Here is a 16813-nt window from a genome sequence, read left to right on the forward strand (position 1 = left end):
GACGACAAAAAGTGTCAAGAGATGAAGTAATAGCATCATGCAGATCATTGACAGCCCAGATAATTTACTGCCAGGGTCTACCGTTTTGGTGCTGGAAGCAGCCGTAGCCTGGAAGGGTGTTAGGTTCCTGTCAAGTCTTCCATCCCCATCCCGGTTTCATTCCATAAGGGTAGATCATCATAAATTGCCCATCAGACTTTCAGGCTCAGTGACATCTAGGAAAAGCACTCCCAAAAAGCCAACTGAAAGAGCTCTACTGTTAGCCCAGCATGAAGATGTTGACCAAACAGTAGAACTCTGCTAAGTATGCCACACGTGAGACAAATATCTGTCCACCAGGACAGCACCACAAGTTGGCAACATCTTAGGGTCTCTGTTTCACTTTCATGTGCAGACTGCTGAGGCTAATGGAAGACAATTAGCCCTCAGATTACACAGCACAATCAGTTTACAAATATTTCAAACCAGCTTAGATAATTATCCTAAAAAGCAATTATCCATCGAACAATCCTTAAACTTCAGATTAATTTTAGAGAAATGTATCCTGGGTTATGAAAGCCATATTTTCCTGGGATTTTTGGATTTGAGTTCAGCCTTCGAGTGCTTCAGTTATCAAACATGATTGGAGTCAATCTTTCTGCTGGTGTTACTTAGGCCTTTAATATCTATTTTGGTAGCAATACATTAACTTTGTGCAAGGGTTTGCTTCGATCAGCAAGGTAATGGGCCTGAATCATGGAATGTGGTGCAGAAAAGGTGCAAGTGCTGCACGCAGAGAAGGAGCGTGCACCAGCTGTGGCACAGAGAAATGATTGCGCGGCACACATATTCATGGATTTCCCGAGGCATCAGTAGCCGTGGCGCAAGGAACAGCAAGCTGTGCCAGTAACGCCCCCAAAACGCCCCCACGTGCAGTAAATAGCAAGTGAAATGCCCAACACGGCACAAGCCTCTGTGCCATCATTGGGCCAGCATACAGCCCCCCAGCCAAATCGCGTGTAAACACCTGGCAATCCCTAACCGCACCCCAGCCAAATCGAGTGAAAACTCTACGCGATCCCTGGCAGCACCCCTGCGTAATCGTATGAAAACTCTACGCGATCCCCAGCCGCACCCTAGCCAAATCGCGCAAAAGCACCTCACGATCCCCAGCCGCACCCTAGCCAAATCGCGCAAACGCACCTCACGATCCCCAGCCGCATCCCAGCCAAATCTTTCGAAAACACCTAGCCAATCCCTGGCCGCACCACAGCCAAATCTTGCGCAAACACCTTGCGACCCCCGGCCGCACCCCAGCAAAATCGCGCGAAAACACCTTGCGATCCCTGGCCGGACCTCAGGCAAATTGCATGAAAATACTTTGCAATCCCCGGCCGCACCCCAGCCAAATCGCGTGAAAACACCATGCGATCCCCAGCCGCATCAGAGTCAAATTGTGCGTCAACACCTCGTAATCCACGGCAAGCACACTCCTCCCGATGGGACACCCCCACCCCAGCCCCCATCACCCGTGACCCCACCCTGCAGGCAGCCCTCTCCACATGGGACACCGCAGCCCCCATCACCCCACCCTGCAGGCAGCCCTCTCCACATGGGACACCCCAGCCCCAATCACCCATCACCCCACCCTGCAGCCCCAATCACCCATCACCCCCACCCCAGCCTTATCACCTGTCACCCGACCCTGCAGGCAGCCCTCTCCAAATGGGATACCCCCACCCCAGCCCCTATCACCCGTGACCCCACCCTGCAGGCAGCCCTCTCCACATGGGATACCGCCACCCAAGCCCCCATCACCCGTGACCCCACTCTACAGGCAGCCCTCTCCACATGGGACACCCCAGCCCCCATCACCCCACCCTGCAGGCAGCCCTCTCCACATGGGATACCCCACCCCAGACCCAATCACCTGTCACCCAACCCTGCAGGCATCCATCTCCACATGGGGCACCCCCACTCCAGCCCCCATCACCCGTCACCCCACCTTGCAGGCAACCCTATCCACATGGGATACGCCCACCCCAACCCCCATCACTCGTCACCCCACAGGCAGCCCCCTACAGACCGGACATCACCTGCATGCTGGACGCTGACATAGTGACCCATCATCACTGCATCAATGGTGTGTCATGCACCTTGACTGCCGTGTTGTGACAGGACCCCAAATATCCACTGGAAAATGTAGTCTGCAAACACAAATAAATGCATACACATTGCCCACATCCATGAGTGTGGCAGCTGCTCAAACACAATTGCTGTCTGCAACCATCTACCAATATACACATGTAACAAGTTCATGGTAAAGTGAGGCCCTGCTGGCCATGTGACAATGTCATGTTACAAATCCCCATGCAGAAATAGTCAGACAATTACAGAATAAAAAGCAGCCTCAATGTGTGCCACATGAACAGACACTGCCGAGGCGTGTCACAGCCTGAGACTCAATGAGCTTCAATTACCAGAACAGATTTCCAAATAAACGCATTACTGTTCCTCCCTTGTGTGAAGGATAGGATACGAAATCATATAAAATGATATGGCATTCACAATGCGCATATTCACAAGTGTTTGAAGGCGCAACGAGTCAGGGGAGGGTGAACAAAGTGAAGACAGGGACAACGATCTTGCTAGGTCAGGTGACATAGAGATGGCACAAGTGCATGGGAAGTGGGGAAGGAGAAAAATGTGGGGTGGCAGTGCAGTACAGGGGAAGGACATCATAAGAAATACAATAACAATGAACACATCAAAGTGCTGTCTGCTGGTGGCAAGTGCAAGGCCAAGTGCAGACATGACATCAGGTGTCAAGTGCAAGTAGGGTGCTGTAGGAATAAAGAAAAATAGTCCAATTGCGGGGGATGCCAAGGAGCCAGTGTGGGTGTGCAATTGGCGGGTGAGCGGACCTTGGCCCGAGGTCAGAGGGTAGCCAGGTGACCAGTACAGATTCAGACAGGAGTTCAGCAAGGGATAGGAGGACAGAAAGCACATGCTAAGCGGAATGACTTGAGTTCTGATTGAGTACATGGCAATCAGACAGTGCGCCACGAACCCAGACTGCTACATTGATCTTCCAAATGAAATGCCAATATTGCATGGCAGTGCAAGAGGTAGACTAACGCCAGGGACAATGATAAGTGCACAAGCACATGCTGGAGAAGGGGAAAGTACCACATGTGTGTTACACAGCATCATGCAAATCATGTGTCAATATCCTGAACATGTAACACTCCCACCCACCTCCCTCACAAACACAGTGAGGGCTAATACACAGTGATGTTGCACATGTGAAAGCAAATGCCATTTTACCGTGCACACCCAAACTCCCTCTTCACACTCCTCCACCAGTCAGCCACATGTATATATTCACCACACAAATGGATACTGAATATGACACATGCATGCAAGTAACCCACACATGACCAACGATGGTCAGAACTAGGGACACTATAGGGACTACCAAACCAGCACACTGGAAAAAAAATGAATGTGAAAAACAATGACTGAGTTAAGAAAATAAATTACATTGAACAGTTGTATTGTGCTCATACAGACTGTAAATAAATGTTCAAAATCTGTACATGTTAAAAAATAATAATGCAAACATGTCCATGTCCATGAAAAATATAGTCAATACATCAAAAATGAAACTAGAACCATTACTGCATGGTGAACACTAAAAAAAAAAAACAATTACACAATTAACATGAAGTAATGTCCACAGTTCACTCAAAATTATAAAATGAATAGAAGGAAAACCACACATGAAGAACTATGTCCCAAAGCTCCAAATAATAAATAAAATCAACGGAAACTTAAATCTAAAAAACTATTTACGAAGGCAGCGGGCTAGTCCTTCTCCTCACCATTCGCCCTCAATGTGTCAGCCAGGGCATCATTGTACACTGCGTCCAATTCCCCCAGGCAGGCCTACGCTCTCACCTCGAGGGCTTGCAGGCAGTCCAACATGGTCCTCTACATCCCCTCCCTGCAAATATCCTCGAGGAAATCAGCCGGCCCCTCTGCCCGACGCAGTGCAATCTCTGCCCTGGCTGTGGTGAATCTCGCCTCCCGAGCCCACTGCCTCCCTGCCCAATTTGCTGTCCGTACCGCACGAACGAAGGTCCACATTTGTGTCCTGCCTGACACCGGATACCTGCCCCCTTTCGATGTTATGCCCTGAGTCACAAAGCCTCCTACTCAGAGCCTGCTGCTGCCTTATTGTCTGGTGCCTGCGTTGCCTGGCCAGCCTCCAGGAAGATGAAATTACCCTGGGGCATCTGGCACATGCCCTGCTCCTGTGTGCCTGCTCTCCCTCCATTGCCAGAACTCCTGTCGTAGGCTAGATCGGTGTGGTGACCACCTCGGCTGATCCAATGTTGACTCCTGACTTAGGTAGGGATGTGACCTCCACCAGACGGGCCGATGTGGTTGGGACAGGTACACAGAGGGCCCTGGTGGTATCTGGGCCGGAAGGCGCCAGGGAGGACGAATGGCACAAGGAGGAGGAAGACAACGAGGGGGTTATAAAAATGCCCAGCCTACGCACCCAATTCGAGACCAGGAACATAGCTAGCCAGTTCAGGAGAAGCCAGACCTCATTGTGATGATGTGCGAGCCCATGATTTTAAGCCTGCCCATCATCACGCATGACGGCTGTATGCCTCGCAATACCAGCTAACACCGGTTCCACTCTGTCTCGAATGGCCACATCTGCAGGCATTGGGGTGTCGGTTTGTGTGGAAACATCTGACACCTGAGGATGGGTCCGGCCTGGGGCATGCTGGCAGGTGCATACTGTTGAAAGCACTGGCCCAGGGGCAGTAATTGGCACAGGCACCTCCACAGTGACCTGCAATGAGTCAGGACTGCACCAGTCAAACCCACCTCACCATCCCCGCTGGGCCCCATGGACTAGGCTGATACGGCCTCCTCCTCCTCCTCCTCCTCCTCCCCACCAACCTGGATGCCTCCCCAGCATCTTCCGCAGTGGATTTCCCATGTGTGAGCTCATCTTTCCCCCCCTGCTGAGGAGTCCACGTCCACCTTTGCCCTCTTGGACCTCCCCTCAGCAGCTGTGGCCGATGGATCAGATGCGGCACCAGCCTCCTCGCTCCCTGATGATGAAATGACCAGGGGCGTGGCTGGGCCTTGCGTCTCAGCCCGTTGGAGGTACCTTGTCTGCCCTCTTCTTCCAATGCTGCTGTGGATAAGGAGACAGAGAACACAAACATCAGGGTACTGTACCTATGTGTGTTTGGCACAAAACATATGCACATGAAGTACACTGCCAAAGGTCACAACCATCATCACTCTCCACAACACACAGGTACATGTAATGAATGTACATACATGTCTGTCCTTCACAACAGAGAATCACATCCTTGGACATGGCATTCTCACCACCTACAAATTGTGCATACTACACACCCATACATCATGGGATATACACATGTCATGCAAACATATCACCTGACAGTCCTGAAGCAGTGCACTGAGCTATCATATAAGAGTCCCCTCAATGTCAATCAGGCAACAAGAGTAGTGCACACATTGAAATGCACCAGTTACATCCATCCAGGAGTGATGGCCAGTCACATCTCAGTCACACACACACATGTACACCATGCCTGTTCATGATGTTGATGACAACACCCATGTGTCACACCTCTCACATGGGCACGTCTCAGAAACATGTAAGAAACCACGTGCATGTCGTAATATGTTGCAGTACAACACACATTGCAAAAGTGACACCGTTGGAATCACGCATGCTTCATTGAACACGTGTGCAGCACTGTCTGGAACATGCACACAGACATCCGTACAAGAGGCATTGCACATGCACAGTGGAGGACAGAAACATATGGAGACTCACCTGACGACTCCAGATGGCGCTGCACATCGCTGACTTGGGTGTGCAGCGCCGGATAAAACCTCTCTGGTACCCGCATGTCGGTGGTGCTCAACCGGCCCAACGCACTCCTTGGTTCTCATGGGCCTTGTTCTGGGTCCTGGATTTCAGGTCCTCCCAGTGCTTGTGCACATGCCGGTAGTCACGGGGTGCCACCCCCTCTGCATTGATGGCACCCACGATCTGGTCCCAGATCAGCTTCCGTCCTTCCTTGCCAACTTGCTTTGGAGTGTTGAAAAGGGCATCATAATGCCTCAGGACTTGCTCCAGCAGAAGGTCAACTTCCTTGGCTGTGAAGCGGACAGCCCTCTGCCTCGCTGCCGTGGGGTTGCCACTTGCCTCCGGAGATGTTTGCTCAGACATGGCAACCCCTGTGGGTGGGCAAGGTGGTCCTGGGGCTGGGCTGTGGAGTGGTGGTGATGATCTGGCACTTTGGTAGTCTCCTGAATCAGCTGAGGTGGAGCTCTGGCAATGGCTTGAGAGCAGGCACTCAAATTGCAGGGCAGGTGGGCAGCAGGCACACACAGTGGGCAGGCAGCAGCAGATGGCTCGTAGGAGGCAGCTTAGGGCAGTAGGAGGCAGGTAAAATGGCTCGTAGGCAGGAGCGCATTGGTCTTCCGTTTTACTGGTGTGGTCCGCTGGAAGCAGAGTGATGGTTACTTTGCGCGTGCAAAATTAGCGTGTACACGTGAAATCAGAGGAAAGTCCCTAATCGCGTAAGTTATGTGACATGTGCTGGGCGTTGGCGAGATTCTGGATAAAGGAGTGCGTAGGAGAACATCATACGGCTTGTGTGAGTTGGAGCGGACAGACATGTGGACTTTGGAGATTTTTGGGGTGCCACGCATTTTGTTCACTACTGTGACAGTGCAAACTTCTTATTTTGGTGGGGGATTTGCCTCTGTGCACACGTGCGTGTATTTTTTTAAGGCTAACAGTGAGTCGCGTACGCATTATTCATACTCTGGCTGCCCTTGTGTATCACGTACCCCTATTGTTAACATCGCAGTGGATTTCGTGTGCTTTGCTTATGCATTTCTTGTGTTGCTGAGTGCCACAGTGTACCACATAACAATTTTTCTTTTCACGTGAGCTACTGAGGGGTCGCGTACACACTTTTTTGATATTTGGGGTGCCTGTTCTTTACGCGTCCAGTTTATGTTTTCAACAGGGGTAATATTGAGCCTTGCTGGACCATACTAGTACGTTTTACATCACGTACCCTGCCCCCTCACTGCAATTGTCCACGACAATTGCTTGGTGTGCCTCCTGTTTTACTAATCCATCTGGACCATGGTGTGGAACGGGCACACGAGGGAAAGGTGTCATAGATGCCACAGGGAGAGCTGTGCACCACCCCCCAACAGGGTCAGGGAGCTGCAGGTGATGCTGCTGTCCCCAGCACCCTGGGTCAGGGAGCTGCAGGGTCATCTGCTCTCCCCTGCTCGCTCCCAGGTTGAGGCGCCTGCAGGGGCAGCTCCTGCCTCCAACAACCAGGGTCAGGGAGCAACTGCAGTTTCCGTTGTCTCCCCCCCGGGACACAGAAATCCAGGGGCAGCTGATGCCCGTGTGTCCAAGCTGAAGGGACGGCAGAGCAAAGCACCTGGACCCAGCTCCCAGGTTGAGGCACCTGCAGGGTCATCTGCTCTCCCCTGCTCTTAGGTTGAGGCATCTGCAGGGGCAGCTCCTGTCCCCAACAACCAGGGTCAGGGAGCAACTGCAGTATCTGTTGTCCCCCCCACAGGGACATGGACACGGAGAGGCAGCTGATGCCTGTGTGTCCAAGGAGAAGGGACGGCAATGCAAAGCACCTTGATCCAGCTCCCAGGTTGAGGGACCTGTAGGGCCAAGTACAGACCCAACATCAGTGGGTGATGCCATGGCCAAGGCCACTAGTGGTGCAGCCCCCAATACCCTGAGTGGCCCCAGCCACACAGGGTCTGCACCACCTTCCAAGAGGCAGAAGCGTGCAGAACAGGCAAAGGCTCAATCCCAAAGCATGGCAAAGGAGACCACCACATCGAGGAAGAGGAGCTTCAATGATGATGAACTCAAAATCCTCGTAGACTACGTGCGTGACCCCCACTGTGACATGTGCATGGGACCAGGGAGCACCCATACGACCTGCTCAGCGTATGGTCTACTGGCAGCGAGTCACGGATGGCACCAACGCCTTGGGGAATGAGAGGCGCACCCCTCGTGAGGTCATGAAGCGTTGGCATGACCTCCACCATCAAACCAAAGAAAAGCTGGGTGCCAACCTTGCTTCTGCTATGGTTACTGGAGGTGGGTCACCGCAGGAGGAGGAGCTCACTCCACATGAAGAGGCCATGAGCGAGTTGATTCATGTGAATCAGATCCAAGGTGTGGGAGGGCCGCCAGAATACGAGGAAATACGATAATACGAGGAAACGTCTGGTGAATGAAGAAGGGTGTGCATCCAGAATATGTGTATGTAGATTGAATGAATTGGTATGATTGTGTGGCACTTCTGCCTGCATTTGTATGACTGCCATGGGTGAACCATGTCATGGTCTACTGACTCGAGCTGCACATCGGTTGAACATTGCTTTGTGACAGTAGTCATCCACAACCATCAGATACTAATACACATTTCCAGCATAACTAATACACATTTCCAGCATAACAACATAACGTGGCATCTGGCTATGTACATCAGTGATGTTAATGACTCAGCTATGCCAGTCAAGTGCTTGTGTCTGAAGCATGTGATATTCATCATGCACTGCATGTAGTAGAGGTTCCATCCACACATGTCCATAGGTGGCTTCATGCTACACATACCTTCCATGCACACTGTCAGCGTGCAGGACATTGTGCCATGAGTGTCCTAGCATTTTGCTACACTGTGCAAATCCCTGCCGCAGCTATGGCACTGAGTCCCTTGTGAGAAATCAGCCTGGAGTCATCCATGTTGGCCTGCCACACTGGACACCCCCAAACCCCCATGGGTGCATGGCCCTGTCCCTCTTGTGTGTCACTGTTCCCTCTTCCTATCTCCAAGCACATGTCCTCACTCTCTCCTCGTCACACACCTGGGACACCACACGTCTGTTGGGAATGTCTGCAGTGCTTACATGGTCAGGGACACGGGATGTGGTGGCAAGTGTGCAGACACCATGATTTGAGGGATTTTTGTACATAGTGTATTAACGCAAATTATGCCATGCTAACATGCATGTAAATGTGTTGCAGGACAGCATTGTGATGACAATGCATGTAGTAGAAGATTCTTCATGTCTTTATGTGTCCATGTGCAGGTGATGAGCCACGAGATTCAGGGGAGGAGGTAGAGGAGGAACAGGAGGCTGAGCCCCAACAGAGCACCAGTGGAGGACGTGTTGTAGCAGCCCATCAGAATCCACTGGTGCTACAGTCCATACGGGGCATGACTCAGTATGAGTCACATCCAACAATACCAGTGGCTCTGGTGGTGAGCCGGGCGTCCATTCCCCTCTGCAGTTGGAGGTGGATGCATCAGGTGATGGTGCTGATGTAGCCTGTGCGTCTGCAGGGGGTAACTTCCCCTTACAGGGCCAGTCAGTGTTGTCACGTGCGCCTGTGGTGATTACGACTGCAAAGCCACACTCCAGTGTATTGGCTTCCGGTCCTGGGATGGATAACCAAGGGAGGGATGCAGTCCTGCAGCCACAGACAGCGGCTTCACATCAAGGGCCACGCTCCCTTGGGTCCGGCAGCCGTGGCGCACACCCACGTGGCGGACGTGTCGTGGCTGGGGATAATGTGTGGGAGCAGTCAATGTTGCATGTTGCACTGCAACAGGCCGCTTCCTATGAGATGTTGGCTCAGGGCATGGATAAGGTGGCCAATTCCACATTCTCACGAGAAACACAGGTTGGGTCTCGCCCTAAGTTACTAGGGGAATCCAGACGTGGACCCCATGCTCACTATTCTTAGAGAGGCACAGCTCCACCCTACTGACGAGGTCCAACCAGACCGAAACACGTGTCTGGGGTTGCTGTTGGTACTTTTGTTCAGAGAAGAATTGCATAGCATTTCGGTGCTGGACTGCCGCAGGACAAAGACTGATAAGTTTTGGATATTTCTCCTTTGTGAAAGATAGTGAGCTAAAGACTCTGGGTAAGGTTCTCATAACCAGGAATAATGTCTGGCAGAGTGACTCCCAGCACACCCCCTAGTTATTTGTACGTGCAGGCATGCCTGGTGAACTAATCTAGCATGTTTGCATGGGGGTGCACTGGATGGCATGTGCAGGTAATCATAGCTTTGTTTTTCCGTGGCAGGCATGTGCTGTGTCAATCATACTGCATAATGTCTGTTTTGATATGTTCGCCCATGTCGTTCGAGTAATCCGTGATGTGGCAGTGACTGCTGTCCTGGGTGAGACATTCTACACCATTCAAAGTCCACACTCCTCATGCCTGTTGTTCTTTTATCAAATCAAGAAACACATTTACTGGTGAGGGTCATGTGGGATTTGCAGCATTCAGATGTCATTATTTGGTAAGCATTTGCACTGTCTTGCATGTTGTGCATGCTTCATTGTTGGTCATCTTTGATACACGTGTCGGTTCTCTTATGTGTCCTTTGCATGCTCATATGGCGTTGTGGTAATTTCATTGGAGCCTATATCACTGTGTTAGCTACCTAGGTGGATACCTGAATGGGCGCACCGACTGTGCTGTGCAGCATGTCATTGTACATTGGTAAACCGGGCCATGGACTCCTTGGTGTGTCCTCTCTCTCTCTCTCTCTCTCCCTCCCTCTCCCTCCCTCCCTCTCCCTCTCCCTCTCCCTCTCTCTCCCCCTCTCCCTCTCTCTCCCCTCTCCCTCTCCCTTTCCCTCTCTCCCTCTCTCCCTCTCTCCCTCCCCCTCCCTCTCTTTCTGGTGTGGTACACTGTACTCCTCCTGTTAGATCAATGTCAATGGACAGTCATCCCCACCATGGTCGCCTGTGATGTTGTGTATGCCCCACACCCCTGGTGGCATGTGATGTTGTGTATGCCCTCCCACCCCCACCATGGTCACATGTGATGTTGTGTATGCACCCACCCCACCATGGTCACCTGAGATGTTGTGTATGCCCACCCCATGGTCACCTGTGATGTTGTGTATGCCCCCATCCCTGGCTGCATGTGATGTTGTGTATGCCCCCCACTTCCACCATGGTCACATGTGATGTTGTGTATGCCCCCTACCCCCACCATGGTCGCCTGTGATGATGTGTATGCCCCCACGCCCCCCATGGTCGCCTGTGATGTTGTGTATGCCCCACAACCCTGGTTGCATGTGATGATGTGTATTCCCCCCCCTCCCTGGTCACCTGTGATGTGTATGCCCCCCATCCCTGGTCGCATGTGATGTTGTGTATGCCCCCCACCCCCACCATGGTTGCCTGTGATGTTGCGTATGCCGCCCACCCCTGGTCGCATGTGAAGTTGTGTATGCCCCCCACCCCTGGTCGCCTGTGATGTGTATGCCCCCACCCCCCACCACCACCATGGTCACCTGTGATGTTGTGTATGCCCCCTAAACCCCCATGGTCAAATGTGATGCTGTGTATATCCCCACCCCCCCTGCCCCCTCCTATGGTTGCCTGTTATGTGTATTCCCCATCTTCCCTCTCCTCCTAGCCACAGCCACCTAAATTGACTTTCTGCATTTGTATGATGCTGTCACCCTGCAACATGGGGCTAGGCAATATGTATGTTTGACAAGCACTTGTGTGACTGAGTACGCCATCTGTGACTGTGCTACGATGGCCAAGGAATGTTGTGCGCTTTATATATGCAAATGATATTGAAAATAAATATGGGACGGTTTATGTGACACAGAGGACATTGGATGTCTAGTTTGGCATGGTGGTAGTGCAATGTAGCACTTCCAAGGACACATTCTCGGGGTGGTTTTGTGGGCACAGATGATTGCCCCTTTGTCATCATTAAATGGTGTCTGGAATGTGCCAGGGCTGTGTGCACTCCAGACGGGTTGGATTTTCGGTGAAAAATGGTGCCACAAGCTGGGTACGGGCAGCTTCACCACGTGCCCTTTGCCCTACCATGCGCAAGCAATGTGCATGCGGTTGGGGATGTGGGGGCACCACCATGTCCACCGGTACACCATGCCGTGTTGCAAAATTGTGCAGGACACATGCTGTCACCATGATCCTGCACACTAGTGGTGGTGCATATAGCAACTCACCACCACAGTGGTCAAGGGAACAGAAACGTGACTTGAGCACTACGAATGTGCACTCCACTATACCCCGAGTTGCAATATGGGCTGTGTTGTATCTTACCTGGGGTGGCGTGGCAAGGTTCCGTATTGGCGTCATCATGTAGGTGCTCAGAGGGTAGGCACTGTACCCTGTAGATGTTAAAATGTTTGACATTGCTGTGCATTTGTCTGTGTGTGACATGCATGCATGTGCACAGGCATTTATACTCACCAATGAGTCATGTGTTGCCATGCCTCCCAGCTTCCAGGGGCAGTGTTGGGGTGAGATTCTGAATATGAAGCTATCATGGGTGGACCCTGGATAGTTTTCATACACAGAAGTAATGCCACCCTTGGCATCACATATGACCTGCATGTTGATGGAATGCCAGTGCTTGCGATTGCAATAGATGTGCTCTGTGGCCCTAGGTGGACGTAGAACCACATGGGTGCAATCAATCGCACCAAGCACTTTAGAGTAGTGCGCCACCCCGGACTGAGGGGCATGCAGTCATGATTGCCAACACCTGGTGTAGGCAGCGTGACTGCATGGGCTGTGAAATGCCCTTAACTACGGCAGTCGTCTTCTGAAATGACCCAGTGGCCAAAGAGTGGCCCGTGACCAGGTCTAATATGATACGAGGTGGAAACCTATACCTGCCATAAACCTGATCATCAGGCATCCCAAAAAGGCTGGCCCTAGGTAGAAAAATCCGTGCCTTGGCCATCCTCCTCCTCCTGCGGTGTACCACGATCATTGCTGCGACAAATGGTACATTTGGCTGTATACGCGCGTCGGTTGTTCGTGCTCCCTTTTTATGCATTTGTTTTGGTGCAGGGTGATGCTTCGCCAGCTTTCGCGTAGTGTACGTGTTTCCGGATTAACGCGTCTTTTTCTGCGCGATGGAGAGCCCTGTTCAATTCTATGAATATGGGATTTTAGCGCGCCTATGGGCGTTGCAGGGATTTTACTTTGGTACATCCCTCGTTAAGCCCATATTTTCGCTTCTTGTTCACCATTCCAAGTGTTCCGGCGCATTTATAGGTGACTGCGCAGAATCCAACACCCCTTTGCTACGAGTCTCGCGCAAGGTGTTTGTGGTTTCGCAGGGACATGTTGGACCGGCGCGGATTAATCACAAGTCCCTGGTAAGCCCTGCGCATTGTGTTCCATGAATACACAAACTGGCGCTTGCATTCAATTTCGCGTGCATGTCCCCTATTTTCTGTGCAAATAATTCCATTGAATTAGGGCCAATGTGTCCTCACCATTTTGATTTACTCGAGGGGTCAGACAGGGTTGTGTGCAAGCCCTACTCCTGTTTAACCGTTACGTTAATTCGTTCTCTTGTGAGATAAATAAATTAACTAAGGGTATTGCAACTGTTGTCCACAGGAACACATATGCAATGGCCTATGTTGATGACATCGTTCTGAAAGCTTGCACTCAAAAGAGCCCTGCAGAAACTTGTGAGTGGATATGTGGAATTCATGGCTGCCCGTGATATCTGCCTGAAAACGAATAAATCTAATTTAATGTGTGTCGGCCACCTTAGTGGAAGGATGCCACCAATATTAACACAGGTGAAGTGGGAGTCCAGGTTTTTTAATTTGGGGTTCACTACTGCCAATAACACGGGTGGGAGAGCGCAAGTCATTAATTCATCCACTAAAATTGGTCAGTAAATGGCGTTATCCTTAATGTTGGAAAGGACCTTGGAGGATTTACCTTTGATTAAATTTTAATCATTTATCACGCAACGTAATCTGTGACTGGTAATCACGCTGCTGAAGTGTGGGGTTATGTGCCTGCTTCCCCAGTTCAAGCCAAAGAAAATCATACCCTGCACAGTTTCTCTGGGGCGGCCAAAGGTGCACCCACATATCTAATGCACCTTGACGCCGGTCGCGATTATATATCTGACCTGATTAATAAAACGCTGCAAATTTGGGTCAGATTGTAAAAAAACAGCAACTAGCATCTCACCCACCGCGTCACAAATAGTAACTGACAAATTAGTCCAATTTATATCTAGTGAAATGGAAGAGTATGTGAAACAATCGGGGATTGAACACATACTGCTTTCCCGATAACACCCATGGGAAAATTGACAGGTAGAACTCATGAACCAGTTCATAAAGGGCACTATACTTGCAGCATTGGCCGCCCCCGTACACTGCGAAGAAGCAGTCCTGAACGTTATTGTGCACACCACAGCACCCCAAATTCTGTAAGAGGACTATCTCCTTTTTTCTAGTCAGTGGAAGGAGGGCAGAAACAACTAACAAAAACATGGGTCCTCAAAAAAGCCAGAACCACAAATCAAGCCGAGAGCACAAGAACAGCAAAGGAAAAGAAAGGAAGTGTACAATAACAGAAAGGTAACAACACTTCTAAACTTCTTCATAGGTGAAACAAATGCTCTGCTGTCATAAGAAAGACGCAGTTAGAATACAGTGCGCCTACTCGCGAACCATAACAGAAAAAGGACAAGGTAAGCGCTCTATGAAACAAATAGGAACAGTGATAACATTCAAGAAGCTAAGCAAGGTTTTGATCATGAGCTCGCAGAAGGATCTCGAAAATAGGTGCGATTGGACTCAATAAACTTCGTAGTCCAAGAAACGGAACTCATGATTGTGAAGAAACAGCATAATTAGAAGAAAGGGAAGGGGCAGGCTTTGAGCAAGGCGTTGAAGAACCAACATGGTCGCAGTGGAGCAGGAGCATACCAAGTCAGTACAAAGGCCACCAACTGCATCTGCTTCACCTTCCTTCCTAGGAAGGGTGGTAATGTTATGATTGTGCATGTCTCAGGAGCATGCCACATGGCAGCAAAGGGCAGCAGAACTACCGAGGGAGCAGGGCAGGATTGTGCGCACCAGGGAACTAAGAGGAACGCAACAAGAGCGCAGTAGAGCAGGAGCATACCAAGTCAGTACAAAGGCCACCAACTTCATCTGCTTCACCTTCCTTCCTAGGAAGGGTGGTAATGTTATGATTGTGCATGTCTCAGGAGCATGGCACATGGTAGCAGAACTACCGAGAGAGCAGGGCAGGATTCTGCGCACCAGGGAACTAAGAGGAACGCAACAAGAGCGCAGTGGACCAGGGGCATACCAAGTCAGTACAAAGGCCACCAACTTCATCTGCTTCACCTTCCTTCCTAGGAAGGGTGGTAATGTTATGATTGTGCATGTCTCAGGAGCATGGCACATGGTAGCAGAACTACCGAGAGAGCAGGGCAGGATTCTGCGCACCAGGGAACTAAGAGGAACGCAACAAGAGCGCAGTGGACCAGGGGCATACCAAGTCAGTACAAAGGCCACCAACTTCATCTGCTTCACCTTCCTTCCTAGGAAGGGAGGTGATGTCATGATTGTGAATGTCTCAGGAGCATGCCACATGGCAGCAAAGGGCAGCAAAACTACCGAGAGAGCAGGGCAGGATTCTGCGCACCAGGGAACTAAGAGGAACGCAGCAAGAGCGCAATGGAGCAGGAGCATACCAAGTCAGTAGGAAGGCCACCAACTTCATCTGCTTCACCTTCCTTCCTAGGAAGGGAGGTGATGTTATGATTGTGCATGTCTCAGTAGCATGCCACATGGCAGCAAGGGGCAGCAGAACTACCGAGGAAACAGGGCAAGATTCGGCGCACCAGGGAACTAAGAGGAACGCAGCAAGAGCGAGCTGCTGCGTCTCCCCAAATCTCCCTTACCATGAACAATTCCTTTATTTAATAAAAACTGGATTTAAAGACATAATCCAGACCCTCAAATTGTACCGATTTATCTGGTACATTTCTATACTGGGTTTCCCATGGTGCTCCTAGTAACTAATACTGTGCCAATACTGTTATAATGGCTGTTAGTAGTAACAGGCGTTTGATCTGGTTTGCGCATGTCTTTAACCTGAAAGAGTGCGTTAGAAAACTTGTGGTAAGCGAGGGAGACTGAATGATTGATTTACATGCTGTGTGAAGCATTCAGGGAAATGAGACATCCAAGAACATGCACAATGGCCCAACCTTCAAATCCATAAACAGATGATGGCCAAACGAGTACACATGGGATGTAGTTTGGAAAATGAAATCAGGACCACGGCATGCATGACTTGTTCTGGAAGGTTGCATGATTGAATCCATACATGATTGAATACATATTTTACATTTTGTGGACATTTTTATTTTCACAAAATGTTGAATTTTTTACATACCGAGTGAAAGAGTAATTAAATTGCAAACCCCACAGCAATCCATTTACAATAACTTCTAAGAACTCTATTTTTTGCAGTTAAGGCACAGTGAGATTGCATTGTGTGTCCAGGATCACACACTTTGATTAAGCAGTGAAGCTAGGATGTTAGCCTACTCTGCAATTTAGGCACTTGACCACATACTTTCTGTGATTTACCTGGTACAGATATTCAAGTTTTGGCTTTCATGGATCTCAATAATACTGCCTTATACTGATAACTTACAAAATATGCATACCTCAAAATAAAGCAACATGGCAATACATAAATACTTATAGAAAAAAGTTAAGACAACATAATATCATAGTGGGTCTTTTTCCACATTCTGAGTGGAAAACTACAAGTCCCAGAAAGCAAAATAATGGAAGTTCAAACATTTCCTGTTTCACACTAATTTTAGCACTTTAAAACACACACTCAAATATTTC

General features: G+C 50.1%; 1 protein-coding gene across 1 annotated transcript in view; it reads right to left on the minus strand.

Moving 5' to 3' along the window:
- LOC138481110 (aryl-hydrocarbon-interacting protein-like 1) overlaps positions 1–16813 on the minus strand; it is a 199335-nt gene that overhangs the window by 181167 nt on the left and 1355 nt on the right. The gene's annotated exons all lie outside the window — the stretch shown is intronic.

Source organism: Ambystoma mexicanum, chromosome 5p (genome assembly GCF_040938575.1).
Source record: "Ambystoma mexicanum isolate Mex_15411 chromosome 5p, UKY_AmexF1_1, whole genome shotgun sequence".
In the NCBI taxonomy this organism is placed as follows: Eukaryota; Metazoa; Chordata; class Amphibia; order Caudata; family Ambystomatidae; genus Ambystoma; species Ambystoma mexicanum.